The sequence below is a fragment of the Sus scrofa genome, chromosome 11 (assembly GCF_000003025.6).
Source record: "Sus scrofa isolate TJ Tabasco breed Duroc chromosome 11, Sscrofa11.1, whole genome shotgun sequence".
NCBI lineage: Eukaryota > Metazoa > Chordata > Mammalia > Artiodactyla > Suidae > Sus > Sus scrofa.
The window spans coordinates 74,514,834-74,531,648 of record NC_010453.5 but is presented as its reverse complement, the minus strand read 5'-3'; positions in this window follow the sequence as shown (position 1 = coordinate 74,531,648).

The following is a 16,815-nucleotide window of genomic DNA, read 5'->3' as shown; positions in this document are numbered from 1 at the left end:
GCCCTTGGAAGAGAGATGTTGTGCAAATGCAAAGCTATTATTATATGAAAGCATTCAGAGGATAATATTAGCCATAATTGTATTAAATATTAATATTAATGCAAATGGTGGCTAAGAGCTTAAAGAAGAACGGTAGACGTCAATAATAAATGGAGTAAAGCTAGGCAATGCTCTTGTATTTCTAACAATGCATGCCAAGCAAACCGAGCAAACTGAGGACTAATAATATTGTCGGCAGTCATGTTGTTCATATTTAACTCTTTCAGATCAAAAGAAAAAAAAAAAACTGAAAAAAAAGAACCCAAAGTTGTCAAACTTTTTTCAATCAGCATCACAAATTGGACTTAAACTCAATTTGCCTTATTTCCATAGGTGATTGCTTTAAAAATTTTTTTTTGGAACAGAGTTGACTTATTATATTAGTTTTGGGTATACAGCAAAGTGAATCAGTTATACGTATACATATATCCATTCTTTTTTCCCATACAGGTTTTTACAGACTATCAAGTAGATTTTTCTGTGCTGTACAGCAGGTCCTTGTTAGTTGTCTCAACTAGGCATAGTAGTGTGTATATGACAATCCCATCCCCCTGCTTATCCTCCCCCCCCAACAGTTTCCTCTTTGGTAACCATAAGGTTGATTTCAAAATCTGTGAGATGGTTTCTGTTTTATAAATAAGCTCTTTTTATCATTTTTATTAGATTCCACGTAGAAGTAATATAGGATATTTGTCTTTCTCTGCCTGACTTACTTCCCTTAGTAAGATAATTTCTAGGTCCATCCATGTTGCTGCAAATAGCATGATTTTGTTCTTTTTTACAGCTGAGTAATATTTCATTGTATACATATACCACTTCTGGGTGATGGCTTTTTGATGGACAACTGGGCTAATCTAAAATAGAGTTCCCAGTTATTCATCAAACACGAATCTAAGAACTTTGCAGGTATGATTAGAATCCCTATCAGTTGACTTTAAGTTAATCAAAGGGAGATTATCCTAGATGGGCCTGACCTTATCAAGTGAGCCCCTTAAAGATAGACTTAGAGACTTAGGGCCTCACTGAGCCTGAAGACCCCATGCCTTTTAGCTCATACTCATGGGGTAACAGTCTACTCACCATCTTCCCTTTCGATTTGTGACTTACAGACCTTGGGATTGCCTAGACAGCTTCCACAATGCGGTGGGCTGGTTCTTGGCAATACGAGGATATATCTGTCTATTCTCAATCTCTCTCCCTCTTTCCTACTGGTTCTCCTTCTCTGATTGAACCCTGACTGATACACCAAAATTTTTCAAGAAACATGTATGTGTGTTTTTTGATTTTCATGGGTAGAAGAATGTATTCTAAGTAATATATTTTTACTTTGCCACCATAACACATGAAGAGAAACAATAATTTTGTTACCGTTGTAGATGGCATAATCTGCCATTGATTGTGAAGGATATCACTACTCAAAATGGAATATTATGCAGCCACTGAAAACTATGTTATGAAGTAATTCATGAATGGGGAAAATGATATATAATCAATAAAATCAGGAGATAATTCCATATATATATATGTATATATATATTTTAAACCTGATGTATAAAACATACAGGAAAAACATTGGGAAAAAGTCTGTAAATCCTAAACAATATTTTTATTTAGGTTGTGGAGTCACTGGGGATTTTTTTCCCCTAAATTTCTTACAGCTATTATATGTTATTTGAACACTTTAAAGTATTTATAAAAAATGAAACTTGCTGTAATTATTTCTGACATTAAAGTAGTGACACACTCCACCTCGGGAGCGCACGCTGCCCTCGCAACAGGAACGGCACATGTTCAGCGACCCACGTGTCCTGCCTCCTGCTGTGGGTCGGAACTGGCCGGTGCTTGACTCTAGACTGGGTGCAAACCCCTCAGGATGCTTCTGGATTGGCTTCCATGCCTTCAGTATTCTTGTGGTTACCCGTATCCAGAGAACCTAGTTTAGTAAGAAAAGCCAAGACTGTATTCAAGTCTTGGTGATACACACACACACAAAATAAAAAGGTGTGCAGATTTCACAGATGGAAGAATTTTGCTTGATTTTGGCAGAGACCTAGTTTAGATGAATCACTTTAGTCTGGCTGCTTCACCCCACCCCTGGTCTCACAATTGGATAATCCACTTGTTCTCAAACAGATGTTTGATTTCAGTCTCTCATGACATTTACTGCTTGTCTCCCTCGGGGACCACGGTTCCCTCTGCCAGGGGACTTTGCCTTCTTGCCTCAAGTTCTCTTTTGCCAAAATTATCTTTTTCATTTGCGATGAACCACTGGACATAAAGTAAGAGCATTTAAAATAAGGGACATTTAAATTAAAATTTCAAATAACTAGCCCCAGACCCCAACAACCCACATGTCAGAATAGTCTCCAGCTTTGCCCCACACTTGTGTTCCCTGCTTAGGGGGCGGGCAGGAGAGCCCTGACTTCAAACACTGTCTATTCCAGGTGGATTTCAGACCAGACTCTCTCTTTAGGTCTCCTGCTTATGAGACATCCAGTTCTGTCAGCACATTCAAGTAAGATCCTGGAGGACAGGGTCCCAGCCCACTGGCTCGCCTGGAGAAAATATTTGGGAGTGTACGCATAGCTCCATGGAGAATCATTCCGGTCTCAACAAAGAGGAAATAAATTCTCCTTTCACCAAAACCTCTGAAAGGCTTTCCTCTGCTTATTGATAACAAATCAAGACTATATATTCATATCAGATGGCCAAAGGTATGATTTCTTCCAACTCGGATTTATCATATTGAATGTAGCTTATTATCTAGCGTAATAATAAAGAAAATGGCCAAACTGATAAATATTTTTAATAATAACAAGGACCTGATCATCTGTGTTATAAACATGTAATTATAATGTATCATGGAACTAGAAGAAGGTTTGGGAGGAAACAGAAACAGATCGTGAACGTGGAGAACCGACTTGTGTTTGCCGGGGGCAGGAGGCAGAAGGAGCGGGATGGACTGGGAACTTGGGGTTAGTAGATGCAAACTATCACGTGTTCTGCTTGTGATGGAACATGATGGAGGATAATGTGAGAAAAAGAATGTACAGATGTGTATAACTGGGTCACTTTGCTATACAGCAAAAATTGACAGAATATTGTAAATCAACTATAATAAAAAAGTTTTAAAATTTAAAAAATAATAGTAGGTAAAGAAAATAAATATGGGGTGTTCCTGTCATGGCGCAGTGGTTAACGAATCCCACTAGGAACCATGAAGTTGCAGGTTCGATCCCTGGTCTCGCTCAGTGGGTTGAGGATCTGGCATTGGCATGAGCTGCGGTGTAGGTAGAAGATGAGGCTTGGATCCCACGTTGCTGTGGCTCTGGCATAGACCGGCAGCTACAGCTCCAATTAGATCCCTAACGCGGGAACCTCCATATGCCAGGGGTGCGGCCCTAGAAAAGACAAAAAGACAAAAAAAAAAAAAAAAAAAAAAAGAAAGAAAAAGAAGAATTTTAGAAAATAAATATGAAGAAAAAAGAAAAAATCAAATAATAGTCAATAACAACAAATAACTGGGAAGATGTATAACTGGGGTTTTGCGCCACCTGCAAAAGCTGGACTGTTTGCTTAGGTTTTAAATGAAATTGGGGTTGATCCAGTTCCCGTCAGAATGACAAACTAATGGGGGGCTGCCAGCCCTCCCCCCAGTACTTTACTCTGGAGATCAGTAGAAATGAGAAGTTAATGGATGTGAGAAACCAACATAAAACCTGTCCCAGCCCTGGGAAGAAATGAGGTGGTTGTTTCCTGGGGAGTGTGGGGGAAATAATGGCGCAGAAGTTGCCAGGAGTATGACGGGGGGTCGGATGAAAGAGCATCTTATTTGCAATATTTTCTTTTTCAGCCGTAATCCAGGGCAGATTATTGCTGCCCATCAAGCTAAAAGCTTCCGGAAGGCATGAGGGGATCACCCATCACAGAATGAGAATCAGGTAGACGTCAGACGCCTCATCAGTAATGCAAGATGCTGGGAGACAATGCAGTCATTATTTCCAGGGTTGGTCATGAATTTTCCCACTCAGTTCTATTTTCAATCACATACATCTGCAGAAGTTTTAGTAGACAGAACCCTCTTACAAGAAACAGCTCAGAAATAAAAATAAATTTAGGTTCTATGAAATCTCTGTATATTAACAGAGGAGTCAATAACTTACTGTTGTTTGCCATTTTGAAAAAAAAGTGGAAACATATCTCGGGAAAGAGTGAGTTTGTTTGAGGTGAAATTGACAAAAAGAGTGAGCTTGGGCTGATTGGTTGGTTTGCTGATTGTGTTTGGTTCTATTTTGCTTTGTTTAGAGATAAAGATACAGATATTAGTAAGCTTAAAAATCAATAAAGATAATAAAAATAATATGGGCCTTTTTTAATTTTTAATTTTTTTGAAATTAGGGGTATTCATCATAAGCATAAAATAAAATGTATGATTTTTAAATCAAGAGAAGGAAATACTGATGTACTTTTTAAATGAAAAGGAGGAAAATTAAAATATGTGGTTCGAAAAACACATAAAATAGGAGCTCCCATAGTGGCTCAGTGGAAATGAGCCCAACTGGTATCCATGAAGATGCTGGTTTGATCTCTGGCCTCGCTCAGTGGGTCAAGGATCCGGCATTGCCTGTGAGCTGTGGTGTAGGCTGGCAGCTGCAGCTCTTATTTGACCTCTAGCCTGGGAACTTCCACAGGCCGCGGGTGCGGTCCTGAAAAGAAAAAGACAAAAGACAAAAAAAAAAAAAAAAAAAAAAAACCAAAAAACAAAACACCCGCACAAAATAATGGCACAATAAATCTAGCTATGGAAATGTGTAACTGTATTATACCCAATGATTAAGACATTCTCAAACTTCTAATCTTCAAATGAAACATAGTGAGCCAATTGCTGTCTGCAAGAGACACTGTTAAAACCCAAATTCAGGAAGTTTGTAAATTAAGGAATTGAGAAAGATACTTCAGAAAAATGTAAGCCAAAGAAAATCAAGTTAGGTTTTATTTTATTTTATTGTTTTTAATTTTTTTTTTTTTTTTTTTTTTTTGCTTTATAGGGCCACACCTGTGGCATATGGAAGTTCTCAGGCTAGGGGTCCAATTGGAGCTACAGCCACCAGCCTACGCTATAGCCACAGCAACACGGGATCCAAGCCATGTCTGCAAGCTATACCACAACTCATGGCAACGCCAGATCCTTAACCCACTGAGCGAGGGCAGAGATCGAACCTGCAACCTCATGCATGGATAGTAGTCGGATTTGTTTCTGCTGCACCAGGACGGGAACTCCGGAGTTAGCGATTTTGATATCACACAAAATAGAAATTCAAGGTAAACATTCTGTAACTGACAGTAGTAGATCTTAGAATTTTATTCTTATAAACATTTATTGACCTAACGATATTGCTTCACAATATGTAAAGGACCAACAAAAAGAAGAATGAGAGAATTCAAAAAATTAGTTAGTCCTGCTCATAGGGAAAGGAAAGTATATTAATTTTATGGGGATCCTTACATTATGTATAAGCCCAGTAAAAACCTGAGTATTTGACAACCTACCCTATTGGTGAGACATGGGGAAGTATGGGTGCTCGCATACTGCAGGCGGAAAGGCAAAGTCCTTCAACACCTGAGCAGAGGAAGTGGGCTCTATGCAGACAAGTTCCATATAAATTAACCCTTTGGCCCAACAGTTCCAATTCTTAAAATGTACCTTGAAGATACATGGATGAGTAATATCCCATTGTGTATATGTACCACATCTTCTTTATCTACTCCTCTCTTGATGGACAGTTAGGTTGTTTCCATGTCTTGGCTAGAAATTACCATGCTAAGTGAAGTGAGTCAGCCCGTGAGTGAGACACCAGCGTCATATGCTATCACTTATATGTGGAATCTAAAAAAAAAGGTACAACGAACTTCTTTACAGAACAGATACTGACTCACAGAATTTGAAAAACTTATGGTTTCCAAAGGAGACAGGTTGGGGGGCGGGGAGGTGGGCTGGGGGTTTGGGATGGAAATGCTTTAAAATTGGGTTGTGATGATCATTGTACAACTATAACTGTAATAAAATTCATTGACTTAAAAAAAGATACATGGACAAAAATACACAATGAAATTTATACAGGATATTTTTCGGTATTTATTTCCAAAAGCAAAAGATTAGAAACAACGCAAATAACCATCAACAGGAGACTGGCTGAAAATCTTTGATACAGCCACAAGCTGGGGTACTCACAGCCGGAACTATAAAAAGACTAAAGAGGAGTTCTCTGATGGCACAGCGGGTTAAGGATCCAGTGTTGTCACCGCTGTGGCTCTGGTTACAGCTCTGGCATGGGTTTGATCCCTGGGCCTGGGAACTTCTGCAGGCCATGGGCATGGCCAAAAATGAACGAATGAATGAATAAATAAACAGACTAAAGAGAAACTATTGCGATATGGACCTCCAGGCTACACTGCTTTTAAAAAGAAGCAAAGTAGAAATAATGGCTGCTTTAAACTCTTGACTAAATAAGGGCGAGGAGCAAGTTTTTTCCAAAAGAAACAACATAAGGATAAATAATAAATTTTGAAATTTTTTTCAAAAGAAATGATATAAGGATAAACAATAATAAATAAGGATAAATAAAATAGAAGGACAAAAGTGAATTTTCTTAGCAAACAAAATAAAATGGGAAGTCAAAAATTTCATAATATTGGAGTTCCTGTCATGGCTCAGTGGTTAACAAAGCCGACTAGTATCCATGAGGATGCAGGTTCGATCCCTGGCCTCAATCAGTGGGTTAAGGATCCAGCGTTGCTGCAAGCTGTGGTGTAGGTTGCAGACACGGCTTGGATTCCTGCTTTGCTGTGGCTGTGGCGTAGGCCAGCAGCTGTAGCTCTGATTCGACCCCTAGCCTGTGAACCTCCACATGCTGTGGACACGGCCCTAAAAAGACAAAAGACAAAAAAAAATATTGTAATATTAAAAGAATGTATATTATACACGACTGGGTCACTTTGTTGTACAGCAGAAATTGGCACAACAATGTAAATCAACTATACTTTGATTAAAAATGTGAAAAAACCAAAGGAACTATCAGGACGATTTTATGATGTATTTTGCTCTCAAAAATGATGTGCATTTTGCAGACCAGAAGCAGTGAGCTTAGAGGTACTGATGGCACTGAACCTGTGGTCTCTAAAAACAAGTCCCACGAAGCCTTGGGCACACAGAGCCAATGCCAGGGCTGAGGCAGGAAGTTCCTAAAGTAAGTCTTTCTTGCATAAAGTTCTGGTTATGCCAGCAAGTAAGGAAACTATCCAGGACTAACAGAACCCTCTTAAAAGGACACAGGGCTCCCTGAAGGTGCAATCCACTAGCCTAATACTGAGGGGTGGGGGACATGGGGTGATTTAAGCAATAAAAAGAATAATGATAAACAATAGATGGAAAGGCTTGAAGCATATGAAAGCCCATGGGTTCTCGATAGAAAAATACACACATTGGTCACCACTGGAGGTTGCTAAGATACCAGCTCATGATTGCAAAAATTGATAAAGGCAAGAAAATTACACATTCATCCTGAATTTTTTTTTACCGACACTATTTCAGGGTAAAAAAATGGTTGCTGAGGGATATTTCTTCTTTATGGGAGAATTATAGCTAATATATGCTGAAGGAATAAAAGAATTCTAAAATCACCATTTTGCCATTTCTTCTTTTCTAGGGCCGCTCCCGTGACATACAGAGGTTCCCAGGCTAGGGGTCTAATCAGAGCTGTAGCTGCAGGCCTATGCCAGAGCCACAGCAACGCAGGATCTGAGCCGAGTCGGTGACTTACACCACAGTTCATGGCAACGCCGGATCCTTAACCCACTGAGCAAGGCCAGGGATCGAACCTGCAACCTCATGGTTCCTAGTCAGATTCGTTAACCACTGAGCCACCATGGGAACTCCACCATTTTGCCATTTCTAATGAAATAATAAATTTCAGCAATAATGACCCAAGACCTCTGACCTTAAGTTTAGTAAAATTAGAAATCAATAAACAAAAAAAGAACTAACCAAGATTCCAGATATCCAGAAACTAAATAGATGATGGCTAAATGAGTTCTGAGTTAAAGAGTAAATTACGTGGGAAATTATGGAACCTTTGAACTGAGAAATAAAATGCTACTGTCAAAATATATGTAACACAACTAAAATAGCATATAGCTTATGATAAATTATTTGGTGAACAAGAAAGCTGGAAAATAAATAGCAAAGCTTTCAACTTAAGAAGTTGAAAAAGAGCAAGAGAATAAATTCAAAGAAACAAGATGAAAAGCAAAAGTGTAGGTATGAGGATAAATCAACGAAATAGAGAATTACAATGAACCCAAGAATGAGGATGTCCCATGAATTAAGGAACATGAATCACTCAACTTTCTGCACTTGAAGTCTAAATAAAAAACAAATGCTTACGCCAAACAGACAGACCTTGTAAAGAAATAAAATTTAGACCTCAGGACGACCTTTAGATGTAGCATAGCCCAGCAGTACTCTTCCAGTTTTTGCTTTTAGCTCCTTTCATATACAGGCATACCTCAGATACGCTGCAGGTTCAGATCCAGACCCCTGCCATGATAGAGTCAACACTGCAGTAAAGTGAGTCACAGAATCTTTTGGTTTCCCAGTGCACATAAAAGTGATGTTTACACTGTCTTGTATCCTATTAAGTGTGCAACAGCATTATGTCTAAAATAACAATGTGAACACCTTAATTTAAAAACACTCTATTGCTAAAAAGAAAAAAATACCAACCATCATCTGAGACTTTAGCAAGTCATAGTCTTTGTTGTATGTGGAGGGCTTGCCATATTGCAAGAATTACCAAACTGTGATACGGAAACACGAAGTGAGCAAATGCAGTTGGAAAAATGGTCCCGTAGGCTTGCTCGAGTCCGGGGGTTGCCCCAAACCTTCCACTTGTGAAAACCTCAGCATCTGTAATCTGAAATGCACTGCACTAAAATGCGGTGTGACTGTATATTGAATGCTGTGGGTTAGATGCGATGAGAAGCCTGAAGAAACCACCCAACCAGACCACCCTCGCTTCAGATCTCGGCTGCAGGCTCAGGGACCACCTTCACTTCGGACCAGGGGACCCAGGGTCTCCAGCCCCACTCCCAGGTTCAGCACTTCACTAGAAAGACGCATGGAACCCATGGACGCCTCACCCACTCAGGGCCATGCTGATTGCAGGCAAAAGGCGCAACGAGAACCAGGCCAAGGAGGAGACACCGAGGGTAGAAACGGGGTACGTCTCCATCCCGGTGCCCACGTGGATGAGGGGCTCAGGGAGTCTGCACCCAGGGAAGCTCACCAGAGTTCTGGTGCCAGTGCGGGTGCGAGGGCTCAGGCCCATCCTGCCCTTATGGCTGACCTGCACTCCCCAGCCCCTCCTGGATATTCGGGCTTAATGCCTCTTTGCTTCTGCTTCTCCAAAGATGGAAATAAATGCTGAGTAGTCCCCCAAAGCCCCCATCGTAAGTCACATTGTTAGACAGTCTGGTGGCCAAAATCCCAGGCAAACAAAGATACTCCCATGAGGCAGGACATTCCAGGAGCTTGGGGAGAATCTCCTATAAGTCAAGGGCAAAGGGCAGACCTCTCCTTAGGTACCATCCATCCTTTACTCCACTCTGAACATGAAGCTGAGGGGGGTCAGACAGAGAATCCATGTTTTCCAAAAGCTTCCTGGGTGAGCCTGATGAATCAGATTTGGAAACCACTGACGTAGCTTAAAATTACGGTAAAAAATGGAGTTTCCATTGTGACTCAGCAGGTTAAGAACCTGAAAGAGTGTCCCTGAGGATGTGGGTTTGATCCCTGGCCTCACTCAGTGGGTTAAGGATCTGGCATTGCCGTGACTGAGGTGTAGGTCACAGAGGTGGCTCGGATCTGGCATCATTGTGGCTGTGGTGTAGGCTGGCAGCTGCAGCTCCGATTCAGCCCCTAACCTGGGAACCTCCATATGCCACAGGTGCAGGTAAAAAGAAAAAAATATACATATAGTGCAAAGAAAAACCTTATTTAGAGATGAAAATCCAAAGACCCAAGATACTATGTGTGATCTTTGCTCACACAGGGAGTAAGAGTCTAGAGTAAGTCTAGAAGTGGGGAAGGTGAGCTAGCTGTGGAGGGTCTGGGTGTCCACAAGGCACCCTGCCACCAGCTCTCCTCCACTGTCTGCATCCACAAGTGACTTCCGCTCCAAGTTTCATAATAGAAACACCAATGAAGCTTTCCCTTTGGAGACGGGAAAAACACAGAAACGGTGCAAAGTCGCATCTCATTAAGTCATCCCCTCACGGAGCAATCCACAAGATAAGGATGGTTTGCTACAGTCTTTTGACATTACAGCAGTTGAAAGGATTTGGAAAGAAAATGAGGGGGAGCTTGTGGCCGGTGCGACCACACGGCGAATGGGCTTGGTGCAGATCGCTGGTCCTCAAACCACTGGCACCACCCTCTTTTATTCTCTGATAGGAGAAGGCTGAAGATGAGTCTCTATTTAAACTTATTTAAAGTTGCTTGCTGTAGGGTTGAGAAAGTATGGGTATTCATTCAGAAGAGCAGCAAGAATTAAACATGCAAAAATTAATAGTTGAGGTTATTAACCTTTTGCTAAAAATGCAGCGTGACTAGACAGAAAGAACCATGCGCTTCCTCTTTGAAGTGGTAGCAAACCATAACGACCTCGTGCTCTGGACACGTGTTTACAAGGGCCTATCATTTACATCCTTTGCCATCATTCTGGCTAATCTGTCTTCAGACTTGAAGGGTCAGCAAATTGCAGCTTGGGGGCTCAAGCTGATCCACCATTAGAGCTAAGAATGATCTTTACGTTTTTTAATTGCTTAAAAAATCAAAGGATGAATATTTTGTGACATGTGAACATTTATAGAATTCAAATTCCAAGGCACACCAGTAAAGTTTTCTAGGCGATCGGCCACTCACCATGATCTACACAGTGTCTACAACTGGCTTTGAGTTACTACGATAGAGCTGAGTAGTGGAAACAGAGTGTGAGCCACAGAGCCTGAAATAGTTACTTTCTAGTCCTTTACAGGAAAGGATTGTCAACTCCGCATTGAGTGCTTTTGTGGAGTTCCCGCTGTGGCTCAGTGGAAACAAATCTGACTAGCATCCACGAGGATGTGGGTTGGATCCCTGGCCTCATTCAGTAGGTTAAGGATCCGACGTTTGCCATGAGCTGTGGTGTAGGTCACAGACGCAGCCCGGATCCAGAGTTGCTGTGGCTGTGGTGTAGGCCAGCAGCTATAGCTCCGATTTGACACCTAGGCTGTGACCCTCCATATGCTGTAGGTGCAGCCCTAAAAAGATTAAAATAAAGAAAAAGAGTGTTTTGTGAATGGGGTCAGGGAAAGGGAAGGATTTTTGAAAAAAATGCAAATGCATGTTCCCCGGTTCCATTCCAGGGGTTCTGATTGTGTCAGTCTATGGCCAGGAACCTACATCTTTAATAAACATCCTGGCGATACTGTGGCAAAAGGTCCTAAGATCACTACGTGAGAAACATTTAAAAATTCAGATGTGAATACATATCACCTGTGGATACTTCCTCCTGGGCAAATAAATATTCTTTATCCCTCTAGGCTATTAAGGGGAATCGGTAAATTTAAATAATACACTATAAATAGATGTTAAAAATATTTAAATATTCCTATTTGCTAAGCCTAGGGGTGCCTTTGTACCTTTTTCAAAAATAAATTTACTTCCTACATACACTCGGGGAAAAAAAGAAATCGTTCTTTCCAAATAACATTTGTCAGAAATAATAATTCTCTCCTTTCCCAATCTAGCTCAAATTGAAGTGTTTGACTAAAAAGAACAGAACTAAGAATAAGATGTGAGGGAAAAGAAATATTTCCATAACAATATGTGTGGACACTAACCCTACCCAGGAGGCAGGCATGGCAGAAAAATGCTGTATTTAAGGATACAAAACACTTTCCGTTTCAAGTCTCAATTTTAAGATATTTGTAGGTTTTCACAATTTTTCTTCAAGGATAAAATTTCTGAGATTATGCCTGTGAACATTGAGAGATCTATGGTTACCAGCAAATGGTTCTTTATCTGTTTCTTAACAGATAACAGGCGATGTGTAGAGAGTATGTATTCACAAGCCGAAAGGAAAAAGAAGTTGAAATGTCAAATTGGAAACTTTAAAAATTCACCCTAAAGTGAGTCTCAGTACATTTATGACAGATGTGGAAAAAGTTCTAATGAAACAAATATGACACATTTAAAGAATATTAATGAGTTGAATTGTGATTGAATTGTGATTCAGCCAATTGAGTTGTTTTTCCATTAATGGCCAATCACAGTCATTAAGTTTTTGTATCTTAACTCCCTTGGGACATTTTGATGTCTTGATTCTCCATGCAAAGCCTGTGGCCCACTACGGAACGTTGTCCCACCCAGTTCTTCTAAGGAACCAGCCCTCTCCGAGCAGAGGGTGTATCCAACAGGAGCGTCAAGCCACATACAAACACATTTGAAGACTTGGAATGTTCTGACTCCTCCCTCAATTCACTGACACCCTTGCTCTCTGCCGCAGCTCGTCTCCTCGTCTCCTCAGCTTTACTCCTTCAACTCCACGTAGACCAACCTTCTCTGGCCCCCATCCTTTTCTTTCTCTCTTAGCACTGCTCTACTTCTGCCCCCAGACATCTACATGTTCAGAAGAAATTCTCGTGATAACATTAAGGGCTCTGGATGACTTTCTCATCAGTGCTGGTTACAGATAAGGTCCCTTGAGGAGACTCTGTAACTATGCTTCTCAGCCTTTCAACTCAAGCACATGAAAAATCAAAGAAGCACGAACGCACGTCCACAGGAAGTGCGGGATACACCCCAACCAGCCTGCAAGTGCTGGCTAGTATAGGTTGACCATGGGACTGGTACCCACATAGACAAATGTGGTGCCATTTTGCAGATGTAAACCTGGAAGATATGAGGCACCTATTGTGTACTCGCTCTATGCTGGGCAACATCCTGGTTGGCTATTTGCTTTTCTGATCAATAATAAAGCGTATTGCACACTTATATGTGACAACTCCCTTAAACGGATCGTCCTCTGACTTCTAAGGCTAACCCAGCAAGGTAGATGCTATTGTAAAGAGTGAACTTACAGAGCAGAGCGGCAGAGTCAGGGTTTAAATCCAAGTTGATCTGTCTTCAAAGTGCATACTGTTAACCAGATATATGGTTTATGATCTAACCTCGGAGCAGCCAAAGTATGTTGCTGGGCTTTAAAGAGGCAACAAAAGTGAGGAAAGGAGGCTTTGTCCCCATACACTATTAGGTTGTATTCTGAAATCTTTCTGTAGCAGTAAAAAAAAAAAAAAAAAAAAACAAAACTTAAAAAACTCAGTGTTGGGTGGGGGAATGTGCTTGGGTTATGGGATGGAAATCCTGTGAAATGGGATTGTTATGATCATTATACAACTACAGATGTGATAAATTCATTTGAGTAATAAAAAAAAAACAACTCAGTGTTTGGTTTCTCGTCACATACTTACTTTTCTCCTTCATTCAACTACTGCTTCAAAATGTATGATAGGAGTTCCCATCGTGGCTCAGTGATTAATGAACCTGCCTAGTATCTATGAGGCAATGGGTTCGATCCCTGGCCTCTACCAGTGGGTTAAGGATCCGGCGTTTCGGTGAGCTGTGGTGTAGGTCACAGACGCGGCTCGGAGGCTCGGATCCAGCGTTGCCACGGCTGTGGTGTAGGCTGGCGGCTACAACTCCAATTCGACCCCTAGCCTGGAAACCTCCATATGCTTCAGGTGTGGCCCTAAAATGAAAAAAGGCCAAAAAAGAAAAAAAGTATGATAAGGTACTGAACTCTACTCAATATTCTTTAATAACTTATATGGGAAAAGAAACTGAATAAGAAAGAATATATATAACTGATTCTGTTTGCTGTACACCTGAAACTAACACAACATTGTAAATCAACTCTACTCCAATATAAAATAAAAATTAAATTAAATCGAAAAAAAGTAATTTTGACCATCGTTTTTCTCCTCTGGGGCCCAGATACTAAGTGTTTATTAATGGGAAAAATACCTTAATCTGGATGTTTAAATTAAGGCTAAAAAACATATTACATTTAAAAAATGGAATGAGTCTTATACAGAATTTTTTGAAAAAACAAAACCAAACTTCTTATTTAAAATTGATTTTGTGTGTGTGTGTGTGTATTTTAATTGAAGTATAGTTAATTTACAAGGCTATGTTAGTTTTTGGTACACAATAAAGTGATTCATATATCTATATATACATACATATATATATTCTTTTTCATACTCTTTTCCATTATAGTTTATTATAAGATATTGAGTATAGTTGACTATACAGTAAGACCTTATTGTTCACCTTTTTTAGATATAGTGGTTTATATCTGCTAATCCCGAAAAACAATTTATTTTTAATGGATGCCTTCCATGTCTTTAATTAAGCAAACAGAAAGCAGAACGTCAGGCTGACAAAGGAAGGCACTAGTTCCTTGATCCATCCTGCTACTAGCAGCCTTGCTCCCCTGAGCCTTGGACCATTTTTATACATTTTATGGGTTTAATTTTTCCGCTGGATAACTTTGTATCACTAAGTAATATGACCACACCAATGCCTGAGGCATCGCTTTTGGGCATTACCAGTGGACCTCCACTTGGTGAGGGAAGGTGGACATAAGTCGGATCCAAGCCAAGCCTGGTTCCGCAGACCCAGCTGGTCAACAGCAAACCCGCTGAAACTAAAAGCCAGTTTTGAAACCAAGGGAAGGATGTGGCTTCAGTAACCAACTGTTATTTGTATTGTCTTCGAAACTAAGAACGTGACCTCTGGCCTCTCGGAAGAATGGATCCATCTCGCGGTCCTTAGGGTGGTGGCGGCCAAGATAACCAGAGGTTCTCACTGCAATCCTTTGGCTCTCTACTTTGTTTTCACTCGCCTCTTCTGCTTGGCTGACTGGATAATCCCGGACTCTTTAAATTCCAGGGCTCTGTGTGTGCTGGCTAAGAAACCCAACACCAGGGCAAAGGCTCCAGGAAGTCGTCTTAAGGAATAAGCATGTTTTGTAAACAGACAATCAGCATTGGATTGAATGTACCTACTCAGAAGCCCCTCCTTGTTTGTGTTCACTAATGGTCTTCAGGATTTGAACCAAGCTTTCAGCTTCAACCTCAGGGTAGCCGACGTTAGGCACAGCCTAGCAACTACATGGCGTTATTTTCTTCATTTACGAGTCCTAAACTTCTTCAAATAAAAGGCGTAGCCTTTTGTCTATATGAACTTATTTAAGAATAATCCTAGCTGTCTTTAACAAGAGAGGCACTAAAAAGAGCATGGTTTTGGAAATAGAACTAGACAAAGAGAAGTGTGGATGGATGTGAACTAAAATAGCTGGGTCTGCTGAGTAGTTCCCAGGATTTATTCTTGGAAACCTTGGGATTATTTATATGATCCTAAAATATTCTCAACAGTCTCGAGATATGGCAAAGCCTAAATAGTTTTGATTTGAAAACCAACATAATTAGATTTTTACCCTGGCATATTTTATAACACAGTTTAGGCAGGAAGAACAAGAATGAATATATGAAATGACCTGTCTGCCCACATTCAAGCAAATGTGGATTCAGTGGCCCAGGTTTATGGAGACTTGCATATGTGATAATGACACCTTCCCACACCCCCATTTTTTTTCTTTCTTTTTTTTGGTACCTGTGGCATGTGGAAGTTCCTGGGCCAGGGACTGAACTCAAGCTGCTGCAGGGAGAATGCCAGAACATTAACCCACTGCACCACTAAAGAACTCTACGACCCCCCAATATTTTAAATGATAGTGAACCTTTGGCTCTCTGATCATTAACATTCTGTTTCATATTATGAGAACCTACAGGTCCTGGCATTTGAGACAAGACAGGACATGGGAGTCTTGAAGGAAACTTGGCTTCTGTTCTCCTTCATTTCCCCAACCCCGTCTGCAAAAAAATCATCGCGGTCTACCCCAAATGCGATGCAAAAACGTCGTTATTGCAGAATCAGAAAAACTTCCTGAATGCTGATTCATGTATACATTTTCCCACCGAAGAAGTCATTAACAAGCATCTGTGTGTGTCCAGTTGTGACAGCAGGTGTACAAATCTGTGATAGAACAGCTAGCCCAGAGCCAAGAACCGGTGGAGAAAGGAATTCAAAAATAAGAAGGAAAAGGGATCTCAGTTCAGGCAACAAGGACTTTGTTAAGAGGAAAACAGAATAATTTCCAATTAACTAATTGAATTTGGAAGACAGTCTGCTTTTCTCAAACAGAGCAAAGTCTTCAGCTGTAATTTGAACATTATTGCCAGACGTGTTTATATTTTTCCTTCTGTGATTTTTCAGCCCGTGTCCGAGGGTGGAGGAAGTGGTAGAGAAGTCACCATGATGAGCCAGGAGTTGATTCCTACACTCTTGACAAAGAATTTTTGATAGAAAAGTTTCTGTCTGTGTTGTCAATAGAGCAGCCATCTCATGGGTGTTCTCTCAGGATACCCGTTCTAAACTTAAACCGAGCTTGGTTTAAGGCTGAATTTGCTTAGCTGAACATCCTTTCTGTTCTAATTTATTTATTTCAAAAATTAATTAACTGGTTTATTTTTTGCTTTTTAGGGCTGCATGTGCAGCATAGGGAGGTTCCAAGGCTAGAGGTTAAACTGGAGCTGGAGCTGCCAGCCTGCACC